Source organism: Hermetia illucens, chromosome 5 (genome assembly GCF_905115235.1).
Source record: "Hermetia illucens chromosome 5, iHerIll2.2.curated.20191125, whole genome shotgun sequence".
NCBI classification, from domain to species: Eukaryota; Metazoa; Arthropoda; class Insecta; order Diptera; family Stratiomyidae; genus Hermetia; species Hermetia illucens.
Window position 1 is genome coordinate 63580245 of NC_051853.1, and position 21062 is coordinate 63601306.

Genomic DNA, 21062 nt, shown 5'->3' on the forward strand with positions numbered 1-21062 from the left:
ACGAAATTTTATGAGAACGTGTGGCCTGTGTGTGTTACATATAGCAAGTAGCGTCATTTTGTGTTGAGTTTGAATGGAGGCGCCCCATTCATGCGAAAGGAGGGTGCGACTTTTTTTTTACAGCATATGGCCATGTAGGGTATTAAATAAAAAGACTCAACTAGTATTTTTCGAAACTGGTGCCTTATTTGATATCGAGTGAAATGTAGGGGAGTGGCGGCTCAAAATGTGACCCCGGAAAAGTATAACAGGTCTCGTTCTCAGAACCTATTTACCCGAAAATCTGCAAAAATCACAGTGGTGTTTCTAAACGAAATCTAGGCCTCGAAATACATCCCATTCGGATATCTGCACAAATAAAGGTAATAGGTTTAGTTGTTTAGGATGAGCATAATATTTACATCTGTAATATGTAGGTATATCTTATAGCTAAAAAAAATATCAAGGAATATTTTGGGTTTTTAGCTATATAGGAATGGGAAACTGTGCATTGAAAGTTTCCCACATAAGATGAACACAAAAAATCTCTACCCGAAGTACCAGATTCCGGTATTCCGACTTGTTTATACCTGTACTTTGTTTTTGATTATGAATGAGACGCGTTTTCCTCAAGATGAAATTTTTCACATTTGCTTCTAAGACAAAAAGTAATCATCCGATCATTATGAAATTTGGAGGTATGATTATTTATAAAGTTACCAAGAATATGAACTAACATTTGGGACAATATCGCATCTTTAAGGGAACTTTTTTTCGCATTATTTTTTAGAAAAAGTGGCTGAAATTGAAAATTGTTTTCAATAGCAGTAAAATTTATGATTTTGATTATTTGCACCCGCATTCTTATTCGAAAAAAGAAAGTTGGTAATGTAAAATTGAAAGCTTTTTCAAAAGCGTATGTGAAAATAGGCCTGCTTATGTGGTTTCCCTGCCTAATATTGCCTTAATTCAAATGGACAAGATGCAGGCATGAATTCATAAAAGTTCGAAGTTTTCATATAAAAACAGAGAGTATGTTGACACGAAATAGCTTCAACTTAAATCTGGTGTTAAGATTGCGGTATTTACATATTTTCTACATTAACTCATTTAATTATTTTTCGCTGGAAAAGGTGCTCTCTAACCGAAGATTACGATCCTTTCTTCTTCCCCACATACCTCTAGAATAATTCACTTTTATCACATAACATGCTTCCAAAAAGTAGTATCAAATAAAACCCCGTTGAAACGTTTTAAGCTAACTTAATAACAGGCAATGGTTCTCGTTGGCGCACATATCTAATATTACCCTCTTCCTGTCTATTGAAAACTTGAGAAAGATTTATATCAATCCCCTTCACCAGTCCCTATTACGGCTTAGTTTCCAGTAAGATTATCTTCCTCTCATGTGAGTTGCTTCCCATGACCTATCATGTCCAAGCTTCATCTATCCTCTCTCAAATAGTGAATACTTTTTACATCGACTTCAGGTGGATGCCGTGCTTTCCCAAAGCAGAATACTTATATCTTACATCTTGTTCTCTGGCTGTCACGCCAGAATATCATATATTCTGGTGCAGTCTTTCGGGTTTCATTGAGGTATTGTATATTCCAAGCCATTCCAATGTTCCAAAATTCCCTTAACCTGTTGACAATTGAATGGAATCATGCCTCATTATTTTAACTCATTCAGCATACAAAGTTCTATCAATTCCATATGTACTCGTATGTACATGTACTTTGTTCAGCCCTTTGTGGAGTATAGAGCAACCATAGAATCTCTTTTCCCTAGTGTATTTTTTAAGATTTTGTGTAAAATGAAGCCTTAGTAAAATCAGTTTACGGTCTATCTGTCTATTACAAGCACTTTTCTCAAAAACGGCTACACCGATTCAAACGAAATTTTGTGGACATATGGGAACTATGAGTTGGAGTAAAGTTTAAACGAGGGCTCCACAAACATGAAAATAAGATGTACATTTTTTCTACCAAATGTTCCCGCGTGGAATATCAAATGAAAGGCCTCAACTAGCACTTTTAAAAGCAGATCTTAGACGTAAATTGCAAAGGGGACGAGCAAGGGGTAGAAATATCCAAACTTAAAATGAGACAGGACTCATTTTCGGAAACTACCCAACCCAAAATACATCCCGATATCAGCTCAAGAAAACTTAAAAATAGTATACTACCAACTTTTGGAAATTGACCGGAAAACCGCCCTTAAGTTCATCCTAAGAGTACCTCCAGTAGCATAGAAAATAGCAGAAAATAGCAAAATTGAGAATCAATATGTATGTTCGCATCTCAATGCTATGTACTTTAGCATGCAATCAGGTACATTTCAACGTGGAGGTTCCATACCGGCCATGAACATTTAACATTTAAGTATTTAATATCATGCAAATGTTCGTAATACAAACAGACGACAAAGGCGGTCTTAATTGTTGGGCGTCGAAATGTTCTTTGTTTTTGTTTCTGACCGATTGATGGGCTGACCAAATGCAGGCGGCCGATAATAAAATAAGTAAAATACATAAATATTATTGAATTTGTTAAGATGTGAACCTCTTTTCTATTTCTTTTTTTTTCTTTGCTATTGCTCTGTACCTCCTCGCAGGCATCCTACAGATCGACATGTTTCATCGGAAAATTCCAGAAAACTATCCGGAATGATCAAAGAAGTAGAGAAATCGCAACAACAATGTATAGTATTGCATCAGCTGTTTAACGACTAAACAGCAAAAGCTTTGGTCAATCCCGGAGAAGGATTGAATCTCAAAATGAACATTAAAGACACAACAGATGAGCTAAGGAAAACGTGGGGGATAGAACATCGCAGATGGTAGAACGCCTCTAAATTAAAAACGGTGAGCTAGCTGGAAAGGATTTATCCCCGACGTGAAAGCTCGACATGCGGAGTAGTGTCTTTGTGTCATCATCATCGTCTGCAAAAGTGGATTTCTCTCAACCAGCAGATTAAAGATATTTAAAAATATCCTTGAACAAGCAAAACAGTATTAAAAAGCAATTGAAAATTTACGCTGTATTATGTTTAAAATTACATTCTGTAGCGATATATGTACATAGATACGAAAGATTTTTTAAAAAAAATACATTTGACATTAAACTGTGTCAGCGAACGAGTTTGGGAGGAATATTCTAAATCAGATCTCCAAGGTTTATTTAACTGATTGATCTAGATTGATTCCAAAGGCTGAATTCCATTATTTTTAAATCTACTGTTTTGTGATTGTGATTAAATTTTATAAGTTCACATAGAGTTAATTTTTTAACCTAATGGATAACTTCATAAGTAAAACTGGATTCATTGTTCTAGCTATCAGAAGTTTGAAATAGAATACCATTTTCCCTGCAGGAAAAAGGAAGGGAAGGAAAGATTGTCTGGATTTGTTTGATCCTTTAATCATGAAATTCGGCATTCAACTTCCATTCTAAATTAGTTCGTTGACATTTCCCTTGTCTTATTTTACCTTCAATAAATCTCTTGGACGATTACATTTTATATACGGAATCAATCAGAAGCAGAACAGTTTCGTCTATTTATAAATCCAATCCATCGAAAACCCACATCCCATCAAAAGCCGAAATAGCTTAAGTTCCTCCTCCTTATCATCAGGCATTTCTCAGATTTATTTAGTTTTCATTGATAAAGTGATTTACAACTTGGACCATGTTGGCGACTGAATACGGACTGTTTACATTCTTGGGAACAACACAATTGGATACCGGAGCCCAGCACTTTTCAATTTTGACTGCCACTTATCAAATTATCATCTTTGATCTCGACACATTCGTCACGGGTGGAAGCAAGCAGACGGGAAGCAAAGTACCTCACATCGTTGTCGCACAATACAAAGTTTTAATCAATGACGTATCTGTCTTCGCTGTTAAGCTCCAAGCTAGCATCTTTAGATTGTTTATTTTTGTAGCGGCTTACACTAGCTCGTGTTGAGCGCAACTCGCTGCTACTTTTTGTGGAAAAAACACGTACATTTCGTGCTTGTTTGCTCAAGGCCCACCAGTTTTTATTGTCGCCTCAGCTTTGTGATATGTATTATGTATGTAATTGGGCGAAATACTCTTGCTTCCAATGCTTTTTTTTACAGACATTCCCTAGAAAAGTGATTTCATAGCCACCATAATATTTGAATGATTTTGCGCACTTTTAGTAAATTAGTGATAATGCTTTCCTTAAGTGGGAAAACCCATAAAAATATTTAAGATAATTAAGTGTTCATCAAAAATTGCTTCTAATCTTTGAAAATATGCGCAACTTTGACGGTACCTTTAGTTGGCATATCTCCAACCGAATAATTGCTTTTGCTGACAGGAAAGATGATCTGTACTTTCGCACTTGGACTAGGTCGCCACAGTATCTTCTATTCCCCTGTCTAGATCCGATTTAATTTTAGCCACAAACTTGAAAACATCCTTGAAGACAAGAATATATATTCTCTTCTCTATTAATGGTCATATTACCATAGTGGATAAATTATTTAAAAAACTCTTTTGAATAGCAATGATATTACGGAAAGAGGGGTTCCTATTGAATAGAGTTTACCAAGAGATCAATGATAAAATTATATAAAAGAATTATGAATAACACTTTATTATTAGAGCTCAAGATACTTCCCGAATTGCATAATCCATTTGTCCGACTTGCTCCTATAATTTGGATTTCATGAGGTGAGATGAACTAATCCGCTAATCCATTTCGATCCAAAATGAGGAACATTTCAATAATACAGCGATAATACAGAATCAACAGAGATTTCAGATACGCCCAAGAAGGAGCTTTTCTAGGTTCACGAGATGGTTCGACTTAGGGAAATGTACGATAGTGATGTGTCACCTGAATTTCAAAGGCGGGCACTGATAAGAGCTTGCTCGGATATAATGGAAAGCCAAGCTCGTGACAATGGTGAGTAGTTTGGGGCTGTACTGTGTTGATCAGCAACTCAAGAGGTAGAAGAAGCGTTTCACCACGAGGTTTCATCACGAGTCTCCAACCTTTAATATATGGTGAAATTCCACCTCTCGCCGTCGATATGGTAAGGCACCGTCTCGCGAAACTCTTTCTTATAGTCCCTGCAGTCTTTGCAGTATTATTACTTCCACTAATCCGAGATCTGAGAGGAAGCAACGGTGGTCATTAAGATTCCGGAAAAGGGCAGCCGTCTGGATTGTAATAAATGGAAAGGCATTTACGTGCTCCCTGCTGTCACAAAATTAATAGCTGAAATAATGCAAGGACACGTCAAAAAACATATCAAAAGCTTAAGGGATATACATGTATATGCCAGAAACAACCTCTAAATGATATGTTCCAATATTTTAAGTAATGTGTTTTTAATTAGATATGTATATCTAAATGAAATACGTCACTGTTGTTTTATTCTTAAACAAGTCAGAAAACCGGAAGCTGGACGCTTCTTATATAAAAACATTTGAGTGTACATTTGCCCCATTAGTACGTAACACGCAATATATGCATATATTATGTGAGAGTATCCACTTTCGGGTGATATTGACATTCACAGTCTTGAATTTGTAAAGAAACTACAACTTTGACCTGTTATAACTTCGTTATTAATAGTGCGATTTCCGCCAAAACTGGTAGGATCATGCTCTATGCTATAGCCTATACTGCATTTATCCAAAAATATTGCAACATTATTACCGAAAGTAGTATCACATCAAGACTACTGATTCCCCAATCTTCTCGAAGGGGCCACCCGTTGCACGGAAAGAGTTTGAACAACTACTTATACAGGATATATGCAAACCTGCCAACAGCAGTTGGTCAACTTTGTGAAGATTACGGACACGTAAATGTTCACACGATTCCGGATCGGTGCCATTATCCACTCATCCAAGACTTTACGCATTACTTAGCAAACTGTCGGGTTTCCTCGACCTTCAATATCGCCAAGGCTTGCCATCAAATCCTTGTAGTTTTCAAAGATATTCTAAATACAGCAATTTCCACACATTTTGGACTCTTCGAGTTCAGACATACTGATTCACTCTGTACTACGAAACTTGGACTTCTGTTGCGTCTACTTAGATAACGTTCTGTTCGCATCTTCCACCGAATCTGAGCATTTAGCACAACTAGAATGCATTGCATGCCTCCTGAACAATGGCGTAATTCTTAACGTTGAAAAATGCAAATTTCTCCAGCAGGTAAAATTTCTAGGCCATTCCATCACCCCTAAGGGCATACAGCCCGACCCAGGTAAAGTGCAACTGATCGCAAGTTTTCCGTCGCCAACGACGATCAAAAACATTAGAAGATTCTCGGGCATGGTGAACTTCTACCGCCGTTTCCTGATCAAAGCCTCTCAACACCATGCATTACTAAACGCTTTCCTGTCTGGTCCTAAGACCAAAGATTCGCGGAAGGTTGTGTGGCCTCCAGAAACGTCAAAGCGACAGCTGGCAGACACTGCACTTTTGGCATCTCTTCAACAGAATGCACTTCTAGCCGTGTTCGTTGATGCCTTGGACATCGAAATAGGCGCTTCTGTTCACTAGATCGTGAATCAAAGCTGGCAACAAACCAGTTAAATCCCGCTAAACAGAATTATAGCGCTTACGATCGTGAATTACTAGCCACTTATCTAAGCATCAAGTACTTTCGTTTTCCTCTTGAAGGAAGGCCATTCATCTTGTCACGAACTATAAGTCCGTCAAAGTGACCCCTTGCCAACTCCGGCACTTAGCCCCCATAAGCCAGTTCACATCGGATATTCAACATGAGTTACTTTGTCCCGGATCGCCAAGTTTAAAATCCCAACCGCAGTCGATTTTTCGGCCTTTGTTGTAACCCAGAAGGAAGACACAATTCTTCAGAGTCTGCAGACGGACTCCAAATACAAGTTCAAGGAGTTATCTTTGGCTCACCTTCCTTTATGCTAGATCTCCGAAAAGGGAACTAAGCTATATATTCTGATTGGTTTTCGTATGGAGGGGTTTCGTTCGATGCGAGATCTTGCGCACCATGACATACGGACAACAAACGGGCTAGTTTCCAGCAAATATTTATGGCCGTCAATAAACGAAGTCGAAAGTGTAAGGTCATTAGGCATGCTAGGAATAAAGTAAGCGTATTCCCTAGGTAAACAAAGCGCAACATCATGCACCTCGACATTGTAGCCCCATTGCGAAACTCGCACGGCTACAAATATTGCCTTACGATCATTGATGGGTTTACTCGGTGGCCTGGGGCAATAACTCTGAAGGACATTACAGTACAGTCATGTGCTGGTATTCCCATCATAATCATCACAGACGAGGGAATGCAATTCCTATCTACTTTCTTCCCGGAGCTCGGAAGCTCTTGGGATTCAACCGCCAGCGGACAACCGCATACCATTCGCAGCCCAATGAGATGCTAGAACGTTGGCATTGGTCGCAGAATGCATCCACTATGGCGCAAGTTGGAGCCCTGAAATAACAAAGAATCCACACATTCAACATAATTTAATTCCCATTTCCTACATAAGCCAAGTAAAGTACAATGTATCCAATTCTAAAGTATGTGAGTTCAATTAGCCGCCAATGGACCTTTTTGAAAATTGTAATGCTACATCAGCAATAGCAAAATTATACATTTAATTTTCTTGGCTAGGCATGTGCTCATTGTGATTTTCTACTTCAGCTTCAACCAACCAACCTCGTTCAAATTGGAAAGGTTGCTTTCTTGTTTTAGTATCGCAAAGAATATAATAGAATAGTTAACTCGCGCAATGAAGCATCCTGGTCGCAGATCTTGCCTTTCGTTTTGCGTGGCCTCCGTACAGCCGCTCGCGAGGAATTTGTTGCCCGCGGAGAGATGGACTTGGAGAAACCGAATTACTACCTTTACTACAGGAGGCTGTTCCCAAATTTAAGCCGCCATTTCGTCACGCACATCCAGCGGTCCACACCCCTAGGAAGCTTGAAGTCTGCACCCACGTTCTGGTGTAGACTGATGCCATCTGGAGGTCCTTGTAATCACCATACATCCGTCCTCTGGAGGAGGCCGCATGAAAAACTTCACCGTTATCAAGAGGAAAGAATTTTTAGTGACAAAATGCAATCTTGGCGGATTCCGCTTTGAACCTGAAATTCCTCCGAGATTTTAGCTCGATGCGACCAATGACATTTTGCGCCATCATCCGAAATGCCCTCCTGCGTAGAGACCGCCAGATGCAATCCCTGTTCATTCTGTCGAACACTTTTTCAAATTTGATGAAAAGCAGGTGAGGTAAAGATCTAAACTCTGCGCACTGCTCTAAAATAATCCACACAGTGTTGATGTGGTCAATGCAGGAGGATCCGGAGAGGAAACCAGCCTGCAATCTGTCGATCAAGTTTGCGAGATGTTCTTTGATGCGTTCCAGGATTATTTTAGCTATTATTTTTTGCCATATATGACGACGCAAAACTTCATATGCTCATCGAGGTAAAATTTCGAATACCAAAGCGTTGTCCGGCAAGGCTACTTTTCCTTTTTATTATCGCTGAAGCCTTTCATGCTGCCTTGTACAGAGATTGTTGAGCACGTCAGTGAACCATGATATCTTTCCTCAAGCACCCCGACTAGCTTTAAACGCTATCCAAATGGCTATTGATTTGGAGAAGGTAAGCAGAGTCGAACTGAAGATAAATATCAACAAAAACTTCTGCCTCTTCTTAAATTAATAAAATATTGTTTGAGAAAAAAAGCTGGGATATGTTGCCCTTAATTACAGTCACTTTTTTACACCTACAATGATAATCACCTTATCACTCTAACCAAATTCATCCTTCCACGTTTTCCATGTAAAACTAAAATAAAACAATAATTGAGAGAAATTCTGAACGAAACTTTTGTCCTAGTTTTGAAAAATCCAACATCGTTATTTCTGAACTTACTTCGAGGATTTTTATAGAAATTCTACAGCACTACACTGCTCCAGCTTATTTAGAGATTGCCACAAAGGAGATTTTCTTTTCAATATACAAATAAGCAATGTTACCTACAACAAAAATAATTTGGCAGTTTCTGCTTTCAGTTAATTTTTCCTTGAATTTGAAGAAGTTATGCGAGAGATTACATTTATCATAATTTTAGATGGAGAATCGGCGATTAAAGCTTCAGAGAGGTCATTCATACTCTGTCAAAATATGCAATTTCATATGCGTTATGACCTTGACCGATTACATTGAAATTATACTACTATGCTATTCCGAACTTAGGCCTAACTAAATTGACGCTGGAAGATATATGTAAGTTAGAGCCTGATCACATGAGCAGACTCCTTTTGAGGGGTGATCCTGGATACGAAACTAGATTGGAACAAATATTTCGAACATGTAAAAAAAGCATCATGTTCTATGAGGATAGAAATCACACATGGTGATGAATATCGTGGCTTCCCTCTGGAATACTAGTACGGTGGCTAATGGCGGGCATTGGCTACCTGTTAAGAAATTGTCCTCACTCCAAAGAATCGCTTGCCTCTGCATTATGGATATCATCACAAACAACAACCGAAAAGCTGACATTTTTGTAAAGTTTGGGTGCTAAGCCCTAAACGAGGGATCCGTGGACCAAAACAAGAGGAAGTAAGTTTCTCCCCATTTGATCCGGTTCGGCATTAAGTTGATGCGGACTTAGGACCCCACAATTCTCAAACAAATACGGGTTATAGGGTTCTTGATCACAAAATTCATTTTTGAAATTAGATCCTGCACTTGGAGACAGCGTAGAGCTATTAATGTAGTAACCTGCAGGATGAACATTAAGCTTAAATAGCCGAAACCGAAAGATAACCTTGTGAAGAATGACTGAACGCATCCGAAAAAGACATCAGGAGCGAAATGGAGCAAGAAACAGTGATGGAAGACCTCAACAGAGTCATCATTGACGCATATGAAGCCAGCTGTCCAGCTATTATAGAACACTGAAGTCATCAAGAACCGCACCTTGGTGGAACAGGCACCTAGCCAAAATGAGAACACAGACCCGAAAACTCGAGGTACAAAAGAACACTGACGACATATAGCAATGTGACTAGGGAAACAGAACGAAACAGCTTCAAAGAATTCTGTGAAGAGATAGATCAAGCGACAGAAACATCCAGGCTATATAAAGCTATGGTCAAAAACAAAGCAATATCTTCTGTCTCTCTGAAGATAGAAGATATCAGGAATGAGGACGATCGATGCATCCTGTACCCTACTTCTCAGAACTCTTTAAACTACTGAAATCACACGAAGCAGATGCGTTTTCCCAGGACTACTATTGGAAATCATCTTACGATCTTTCCTAGGAGTGGTGAGAGGTAACATAGCCTTAGGATATATATCAAGGGCATGGAGATGGGCAAGAATCTTTATTCCACAAGCATATAAGAAGGATCCTTCCCACTCTAAATCTTTCAGGCCAATTTGGCAGACATCATTCCTACTTAAAACGTGGGGTATTATCATCATTAATGTGGAATATGGGAGCTAACAAATACTGGAATAATTGTCTAGGGTTTCGCTGAAGATATTGTTCTAGTCTGTAGGAGTAAATGTGAGGACACCCTATGTGATAGAATCCTAACCAGAATGTGGACTGTGCAAAAAGGTGGGCCAGCGCATAAATCCAGCCAAAGCCAGTATAGTACCGTTCACTTAGAAGCGCAACCTTGAACACCTGAGAGTCATGGCAAGGAGATGAAACGGGTAACAAGGGTAAAGTATCAGTGATTGCTTATTGGTGGATACGAACCCATGCGCACAAAGGATTGCTTAAACCTCACCAAGAAGAAACCTCACCAAAAAGAACCCTCCCCATAGTGGGAATTCTCACTGGTCATTGTCGGCTGAACTATCACCTAGGGAACCTAGGGATATCTTCGTACACTGCCTGCAGGTTTTGTGAGGAGGAGGACGAAACCTCTATACACGTCCTGGGACAGTGTCTGGCACTTGTGCAAAGTAGGTCGAGACATCTGGGAGAACACTTAATACCACATGCAAAGCTGAAAGATCTGGAAGTAGGGAGCATACTAAAGTTCCTAACGGTTATAGGCCTGCTTGAGATACTAGATAGGTATACTATAACCAGTAAAAAGGGCACAATAGTTCTTCAAGGACGCGGTGCGACTTTCCCTTAGCAGAATAATAATCAGTGATTGCCTATAAGGTGATAATCTGGGCAAACAGAACGGAACTCAACACAATATTCAGGGACCGTCACAAACTTCAAAGATAGGCTTGTATGTGTATTAGTGGTGTAATGAGAACACGTCCAACGGCATCCCCGGCAGTCCTTCTGGGATTGACTACTCGCCATCTGCGCAAGCAATGAGGAAGATCTTCAGAATGTTCGGAAGTACCAGTGAGACAGAAGCTGCCTAAATCGAAGGAAAGTTGAGATTTTTTCTAGACGTCATCCCGAAATCCTAATACCAGGGGATAACATGGCACTTCGATAAGTAGCTCGAAACACATTGGAGCAACAGGACAAACTGGAAGAGCGTGACGAATCCCTCAGGGCAGGGAGAGCAGACGCAGGGTCATTGTTCCAAGGAAAACGAACCAATGGGCAAGCACACCAGCATATTATGCAGAAATATACACTATAGACAGATATGCCTCCTTCAACCTCGAAAGGAACTTAAAGGGACAGAACACTTAGCACTTAGGTCTTCCCAGGTCAATTTCAAACTGATATGGGAATGCATTAACAAACTGAACACGCTCGTTCAATAAGGTGTAGCTACTCTGGCTTCCAGGCCACATTGTGTTAGAAAGCAAAGAGGCAGCGGACGAGCTAGCCAAGGATGGGGCAGAAACGGCGCTATACGGGCCAGGATCATTCTATGGAGTCGGAAATGAGTTCATGGCTACGACACATTGCTTAAATTCGAATAGTCGATGAAAACCATTGCGTAAGTTTGGCATTCCTCCATCAACTTCGCATGAAGAATAGCATGAATCTTTTTGAAGCTGTTTGGTGTCGTATATGTGACACATGGGATGAGGAAACACACACAAGAAAATCATCTAGGCGTCAAACACACACGCGCCTCGTACCTAACCAGTGGATATGCAATGACATCCCGTGCCGCCTAGAAACTCGATTTGCTCCTCCTGCATGGAGCTTTCTTGGTTCTTCCGTTGACGAAGACAGTGCGTATCATTGCTCAAGTTTAAGAATTAAAGGACGCGGTCTGGTTGCTCTGGGCAGTATAGACTGAAAAGTGTGACAATAGCTCACTCTAACATGTTGTTTACATAGCATGCTTATCTCAATCCCAGGTAAGGGAGAAAGGTTTAAGGCAAGATACTTTCTACTGTCCTAAGTAAAATTAAATGCTGAGATAAGGGAAAGGGATAAATAAAGTATAGTTAGAGCAATTCACTATGGTAAATTCTACCTGATCTCTCTTGGTGACAGGCACCACGCGGGCCAACCAAGAAAATGCATCCAATATCGTTAAAACAAAATGATAGTGTTGGGATATTCTAAGCCAAGCCTTGCAGAAATGCTAGAGCGTTCAACTCAGTTGACATGGCAGGAAGAGCGCCGGTCGTGTCAGCAAGGGTTCTTGAGGCATGCACGGCCTAACGAAGTAAGGAAATTAGTCCGAGCGAAGCAAATACGTGTCTGCATACTAAATATGTACACCCTCAATGGAAAGACCAAGGAAAAGGCTGAATTTCAGCAAGAGATTAGTCCACTTGCTCCGCGGGAACATGCAGCTTTTGAGTGGTTCTATCACAACCCTCAAGAATACATGAAAAACGTCCTTCTATGAGTAGGGTCCTTCCAAGCGTTCCCTTCGCTACACAGCTAAGTTGAGGTCTCTTTAGGTGCTAATTCGTTTAGTCTAAACTACCACCTTCTGGACAATCATCTAATCTATCAGTGGTTCGGTTTTTTTTGGAGGGGGGGGGGGAGTCTAATCTGTGTGTCTCTTTTTCGGACCTTTTGGAAATCATAAGGTCTGGGGAGAATCGACCCTTCCCCTCCCTCTCGTCAGATTTGCCTACGTTATACGAAGGACTAAACATTTAAGTTCGCTGTGAAGAGATGCGTGAACTTGTAAAATATGTTTTCCAAGCTGTGAAGCAGTGCGGCTTAGAATCCATTATCCTTATTAGAGTTTAGACTTAAATGACTGAAAACGTTAACCGTGCTCTTGTCAAAATTATGCCCCCGAGCGAAATTGTCATCAGTTTGCCTAAGTCAAGTATAGTCGCTTGGTAAGCTTTGTTAGGAATCACCCTTACATCGAAATTCTTGCAATTATCTGGGTCCTTAAATCAAATGTGAAAAATCTAATGACCTATTGAAGAGTATTAAAGCACTTCATTTCGAGTCCAAAACCGTGCCCCTGAAGGCAAAGTGATCTGTATTGCGCTTGCTGGGAATTATTACATACTACAATTTGGCTCAGACATTCATTCACAATTGAGGCAATTGATACCCGACGATTGGAAATTCTTTTGAAACAATAAAGTTTGAAACACAACCTTCCTAATGTGAAAAGTTAGGGCTCTAATCATTACGCTATCCGAACATCGGCAAACAAATATATAGCAGCCCAAAGTAGGCTCCTCTAAATCACCTCCCACAGGTTAGTTCGTCTTAATCACGTTCCCGACATAAATAAGTAATTTAAATTCTTAAGCACAAAAGGAAAGCAAATTTCACCAGAAAGTATTATTTCGACAAATCAAAGGTTCTACCAGAAACTGTCTGATTCTAGCTAATATTGAAAATATTTTTGAATATTGTAACATTTCCGGGGAAGTCTATAATAAAGTGTTGACGGTAGAAATGAAGGCCAACAATATTTACAAGTCTGGAAGCACACAAGTGAAAGGCTAGTAGCATCCACACGCAGCTCTATTGCAGAAGACAATAAAACATACTTGGTTAGCTTTTGATTAGTACATTTAACGATGTAGGTTAGGCTTCTTGTGATCACATTTCTTTTGTTTTCATTTTGCACAGAATTCAGGTCTGAAGTCCTCATCGTCTTGACTAAGGCAACTCTCTCTTTCTTAAGAAGAAAATAAAAACAAATTGAATGAGAGCTAAATAGTCTATAACGCCACCTGCATAGCGTTTGCCAAATGAAAGATATCACGCATATCTTCTAAAGTTGAGTTTTCTAAGGAAGAAACCAGTGTCATCTTTTTCGTTTTCTAATTACCAAAGCTAGCTTATTCTCAACGGGACGTAGACACTTACTTAAGCCAATGTTTGGCTTTGTAAAGTGAACAATAGGTACCAGAAAGCAATGAACAGTGGATTTCGGTAGCTCAAACCGATTAGCAACAATCAAAGCAAGAATGAGTAAATATAGTTAAAAACGGAGGGAGGGGAGAAAAGAAAACTCAGTGGAATGACTCTTCTGGAACTGATAATTCCCATTGTTCAGCCCTGGTAGCCTTAGAGGGTGAAGTTGGCTCGTTTGAATCGGATTTACTTAGTAAGTTAGATTTTAAATCATTGTCTAAAGTAGCATGCTATTACCATTTCTGTCGGCCTTTAGGTACTTTTCATCTACTTCGGTGTTGAGGCCGTTTTGCGTCTACTTGGAATGACCAGCTCTACCCTACCTTCATCTGGGGTGGAAATTATACGCGTTTCGAGCGAAAAGTATGCTGGTTATTATCCTTTTTTCATTGAAAGTTTTATTCTGGGCTCCAAGGAAAGTCCGGGCCCGAGGAATCCCCCCTTTTCCATCCCCCTCTTATTAGGTCTGATGCAAAGAGTTAGTTTACAATTCAGCATTATTACATAATCCATTAAAACCGAATTTCCAGTCAGCCAAGTCTGTATTAATTTAGCCTGAATGCATATAATCAAGTTCATCTTAAGTGCATTCTCAGTACTAATCCTTCATACGTTGATGCACATGTATCAATGCATTACTCAGTCTTCTTTGTTCACCGACTTTCGAAATAAATACCTATAATAGTGAATGATGCTATACATAGTTCCGTGAAAACAATGGAGTCACAGAGAATGGTAAATATTTCTAAACTAGGTGTTCAAATTTTTTCACTATGGATTTGTCGAAACATAACTTCTTCAATGGTGACAATTCACCAGACGCAAGACTGAAGATAATCTAAATTTAAAATTCATACGACGCTTTTGAAATACCTAACAAAGGTGAAATCGATATTTCCAATATAAGAATATGCAATAATCATAAATGCCAACTGGCGACACATGAGCTAGACGGGATCGAACCCTTCATCTAATAAATCACCCCCACAGAGGTCTCCCTTCATCGAGGAGATATTACCACTCTCGAACATACAACAAAGTCAAAACAAATCCACACCAAGGAATCCCCAAATCGAATCCTGGCGAATAAATTCGGTTCAACAACTTTCCTTGAGCGTGGAGTCAACACAATACCATTCTTACCGCTGCGAACCACGCAAAACATCCAATTTTGGAAATGCCATAGATGACGAATAACCTCGGCCAGAGAGTGGCTCATACAGGCGTTTACACATGCCGCCACGGCTCGCTAATTTGCGTATTAGCACAATCAATATCCGAAGCTACGAAAGTCTTCGCAGGGTCGGAGGGCACAGTAAAAAATAAACGCTCCAATATTAGTAATAATCCACAATCGGCGATAAGGACGTCCGCAAGGAACGTGGAACGTTGTACCAACCTAAGGTCAGCCTCGGATTGCGACGATTTCTCCTGGTGTTGATGATATGAAAACAAGTTCCCAGATAGGAGCCGCACAAAGTGGAACTCTCGCGGAAGACACGAAACGACACTTATGGCTCGATGTAGCCGAAATAGTCTTGGAACGAACTCGAACTCGACGTTCTAAAAGTCCGACACAAACTGAGACAATATTGAAATGAAAGCTCCCCCGAAGTCGTGGAAATTAGCTGGGAAACTATGCCCAACCTGCTCCAACTGAGTATAGTTGCCAGCGTATGTCGGACGGAGATTTCTGGGGAGCCGGAATATGTAACGTGGGTAAGCGACTGCTTATTCTTGCAACCATGACTGCGGGCCCCAACATTGAGAGCAGACGGAGACTCGCCGAAGGCTCCCCGGAAGCATCTGTGCTCTTGTGAACAATTTTCATACTCGAAGCTCGGAATCTTGTAACCATTTTCACTCCCAAAAGCCCCAAAGTGGTTCCCTAAGCTCCCGATTCGAGTCATCAACTTTGCGTTACTTTCTCTCCCGGTGGGGATTCTGCTCGCTGCTGGCATTGAAATTGCTTCAATGGGTATCATATGGAGCTCGCGAAATGCTTTGAGGGTAAGCAGATGTTGGGTTACCGTTTGCAGTAATAGACGCTCCATTTTCAACCTTTGCTGGAACATAGGCAAAAAGATAAAATTCTGAATTGAAAATGGAAAAGTCTAAATTTGAAATGGAAAATTCTGAAATTGACTTGGAAAATCTATATAATACATCAGGCAGTTGCAGTGGGGAGTGTACGTAAATGTACCTGGGGTGGGAAGACGACCTATCATTGACCAGCGTGAGCTGGTTCTATGCTTAGGAAAATAACAGAGCTGGTGTGCTTTATAGTTTAGGACATAATATCACACTTTGTAGATGAGAACAAGCTTCACAATAAAGATAGAACAATGCGAGCAACAGTAGACGAACGCTATATTGTCCGAAAAATAAAAGTAAACTCGAACTACGGCTCCACAATGAGGTTAACGTTGAATTAGTGCAAAAGGACTAGTTCGAAAGCGCTGGCAAGTCCAGATTTAACATACTCGGTTCTGTCACTCAGTCTTATGTTTGTTACGAATCAAACATTAAGGTGTGATATAAAAAGCCAATATCGTCAGAAGTGTCAAGGCAAAGCCAGTTTTTTACATAAATGCGGACAAGGGAAATGCGATTGTAATCATGAACGAGGAGGAGTACAATGAAGCAGTCATTGAAAAGTTGAACAATGGTGACCTGAATCGATAAAACGGGCTAAAAAACGATTAAGGAATCCCAAGGTGTTATCGGAAAGCTATCAACGATGCGTGCGGCCAAAACAACTCTTCAAAGGATCAGGTATCTACCTAAAATCCACACACTTGCAAATGAAATGAGGGAGATAATCGCCGCAACAAATTCGGCAACTCAGAAACTAGAGAAATAGCTGGTTTCGTAACTAAGCAGTTGGAAGCTTAAAAGCAAATATGCGGTAGAAGACAGGGAAGACTCATTAAACGATTTCGAGAAAACCTGAAGGAAATAGCAAACAACGGATAGCTAGTTTACTTCGATGTGGAAGCTCTGTTCCCTACTATCCCAATTAAAAAGTCGTTCTGCTACCTAGAAGTAGAACTTCTGAAGAGAGAAGATTCGCCTGTGTGGAAGAGGGAGATTCTCTAGTACATAAAAGTGGCTTCCCTATGTATGAGCGAAACCTATTTCACCTTCAGGGTAGACAAGACAACAGAGTTGCACCTCTCGCTACTACGCAGCACAAACTTCAAGAAACAAGCGGGAAACCGAAAGCTTGACGCTTCAGGTATAAAAGGTTTTGTTGTATTTCTTTTATAAAGAGATTTGAGTGTGCGTTTGTTCCATTAACATGTAGCACGTGAAATATGCATATATTACGTGAAAATAGCCACTTTCAAGTGATATTGACATTCATAGTCTTGAATTTGCAGAGGAGCGACAGCTTTGACCTAGTATAACTTTGTTAGCAATAGTGCGATTTCCATCAAATTTGGCAATTTGGATCATGCTCTATACTGTAGCCTATACTGTTGCAAAATTTTGTGATTCTAGGGTGAAGTTAAGGGGGGTTTTCCTGTCAATTACTAAAAATTATAGTAATGTACTATTATTAACTTTATTTGAACAGGTATCGGTATGGGGGGTATTTCGGAGCCTAGGCACCATATAGTGGCAGCCCCCTGATTTTTTTCAGATTTTTCGGTTTGATAGTTTCTGAGAATGGGTTCGTTAAAAAAATGACCACTTTCAACACCCCGCACTCCCCACCTTTTCAACAAAAGTTAAAATTAAGACCGACTTCGAAAAGTACTAACCGAGACCTTTAATTTGATAACTATATTTGATGAAAAAAAATTTACACCCCCCTTTTGCATGTCTGGGGAACCCCCCTTAAATTTGTCGTAAAAGGATGTAACTCACTATATGCGTGAGCGTTCACAGTTCCCACCTTTCTACCAAATTTTGTGTCAATCGCTATAACCGTCTCCGAGAAAAATGCGTGTGACGGACAGACAGACGGACAGACAGACAGACAGTAAACCGATTTTAATAAGGTTTTGTGTTTACGCAAAACCTTAAAAATGGAAGAGGAGATGGAAAAGACGGAATAGTCCCTCTTTTTGGGTAAGATATGATGGATGGTCAAGAGACAAAACGCAACCTCTGTGTTGCAAGTTTCAACAACATTCACAAAAACGTTACCTTCACAATGGAGATCGAAGTGGACCACAGTCTGCCTTTATGGATGTTAAAATAATAAATAGGGTGGATTTTGATATCTCCAGGAAAATCACTCATACTCAACGAACCATACCGATAACTTCTAGTCATTCATGGAGTTAAAAAGTGACCCCTTTCAACTCCATGATCCATTGAATGTACACTTCGAGAAGAAGGAAAAATCCGCTAAGATGAATGGCTACAAGGAAAAAACAGTGAAGCATATAATGAGACGAAAGGAAAACCAACTGAAGAGGGAACTAACGCACCTAAGCGTACAACAACAAGAAAACTCAGAGGACAGAAGTAGATTAGCCTGCATCTACTCAAGGACACCGCATAACATTAAAAAATTAATGGAGAAAACAAACCTGGTGCAGATACCTACAATCAGGAAACAAAGAAAAAATGCGATCTCCAAAAAACTGCCTGCAAAAAAATGTGAGTAGCACCTACAAAATCGAATGTCTGGAATGCAACCAAGTCCGCGTTGGACACACAGCCACCAGGATTAGACTGCATTGAAGAAAGATCGACCAGCGAATGAAATAAAATCGTCAGTAGGCAAGCATATGGTAAGCAGGAATCATAACATCGCCATAAATAACTACGAGATGTTGCGCACTGTAAGACGGACACGGCCATTGGACATCCTAGAAATTGTAGACCTCTCCGGGCAATCGGAGGAAAATAGGGTGAACATAGATCTTGGGAACGTTCCATCATGACTCTTCAACCTAATTTAGAAAAAATCAGGACTACTCTTTAATAAATTGAACCTCGTAATTCAAGTATCCGGACAAGTTTTCAAATAAAAATTATTGCAAAGGCTTCTTTAACTTAGATTGTAATCACTGAGGAAAAGGGCAACAAACAAATTAATAGGGTTCTCCTTAATCAAAAACAATCTTTTCGTCCACTAAGGCTGACAAATATGGAAATGGCCATGTCATAGTTTGTGCCTGCATGTTAACAAAGGGCGTTGGGAAATCGGAGTTTATAGAAAATATTATAGGCAAAACTTGATTCCACAGCCAACAGCCAACAGCCACCATTATGTACGGATCGTGGTGTTTTTTCTTTGGCTTTGCTTTAACAAATTTTCAGTGCAGTGCTTATAGTTTCCAGTGTTTATTTCCTTTTTTGTGGCTCCACATTTGACGTAGTTTTTACACCTAAATTATCAACTTCAGTCTTGTTGCTACTTAAATTCTGTCAGTTAATGCCCTACGTGGGTAATTTTCGTTACCAACAAACAAAAGGGTAAGTCAGCCATTTCTGTTCCCAACATGATAGTTACAAATGGAAGCCGCTGTTTTGGATTATCCACCCTTGACACCTCAAAACTATGTTTATCGGCATTTTAAAGGGGATACTGCCACGAAGGAACCACCAGAAGAAATTCAGAGAATCTCGAGGAATTTCATCCGTCTACTATTGCGAAATTCACTTTCGAGGGATCTGACCCCCCCGAAAAAAATATCTTTGGATATACCCGGCTGAAAGTAGAATACTACTTTCCTAAACCCCGACAATGGGGCAAATGTGAAAGACTAGGTCATTCTTCCAGCATGAAATAATCCAAGCGAAAACCCAAAAGGTGATCAAAGGGTAGTGTAGATCCCAGGGCGAAACGTGCCTACTGAACCAACACCAGCAGCTCTACTACCAAATTCTATCTCCACCTCCATGTGGTGACCGCTGGAAGCTCTTTCTTAACGAAAAGTTGCAGACGGAGAAGGATGAAGGCGAGTCTCCCACGCCTAAAAACGGGACAAGTTGTACCCACTAGTTCTTCAGGTTGGGGGTTGGGTAGGGCTGACAACCCTACATGGAAAACAACGTATTAGGAAGCCACAACAGGATCCTCGGACTGGACGGATTACACAACGACGAACCTGGCAACGACAAAGGAATAACGATTTGCGCATTTTTTCATGGAACGTGCGCTCCCTGTACAGTGATGAAGCTGATGAGCAGCTAGCCGATACCCTGTCCCAATATAGGGCTGATGTAACAGCATTACAGGAGATGCGTTGGACAGGGACCCGTTTTCTGGAGAAGAGCCCCTACACCATATACTATACTGGCCATCCAGTAGACCACGTGCTCGGAGTAGGTTTCTTAGTCAGCCAAAAAATGAAACCTGCTGTTATCGGCTTCAAAAACATAAGCGAACGGCTATGCACTCTGCGCTTGCGAGGCAAATTTAGAAATATAAGCCTCATTAACGTTCACGCCCCTTCAGAGGAGACTGCAGAGTCGGGGAAGGATACCTTCTACGAGGCAGTAGAACGAACCCTCGAAGCCTGTCCCAGATATGATATCAAAATCATACTTGAGGATTTTAACAGCCAAGTAGGGAAGGAGCCCGTATTCAGGCGATACGTTGGCTCCCATAGCTTACGTCCAAATACAAATAATAACGAACTGCGGATTATTCAATTGGCAGTGTCACACGAAATGGTTGTTGGAAGTAACTGGTTTGCGCGGAAAGCGGTCCACAAACATACATGGGCCTCTCCAGACGGGACCACCATCAACCAAATTGACCACGTGTTTATCGAACGCCGCCACCTCTTAGCCTTGACGAATGTCAGTACATATGGAGGGGCCA

The 21062-nt window shown here is 40.4% G+C and overlaps 1 protein-coding gene across 2 annotated transcripts in view; it reads right to left on the bottom strand.

The window, feature by feature from the left end:
* Positions 1-15964, bottom strand: part of LOC119657977 (loricrin) — a 97339-nt gene extending 81375 nt beyond the window's left edge. The window contains exon 1 of one of the 2 annotated variants that reach the window (XM_038065190.1): positions 15672-15964. The gene's annotated coding sequence lies outside the window, so the exon portion shown is untranslated. The remainder of the gene's footprint in view (positions 1-15671) is intronic. The other variant, XM_038065188.1, reaches the window with a different exon arrangement.
* Between the last annotated feature and the right edge of the window lie 5098 nt (positions 15965-21062).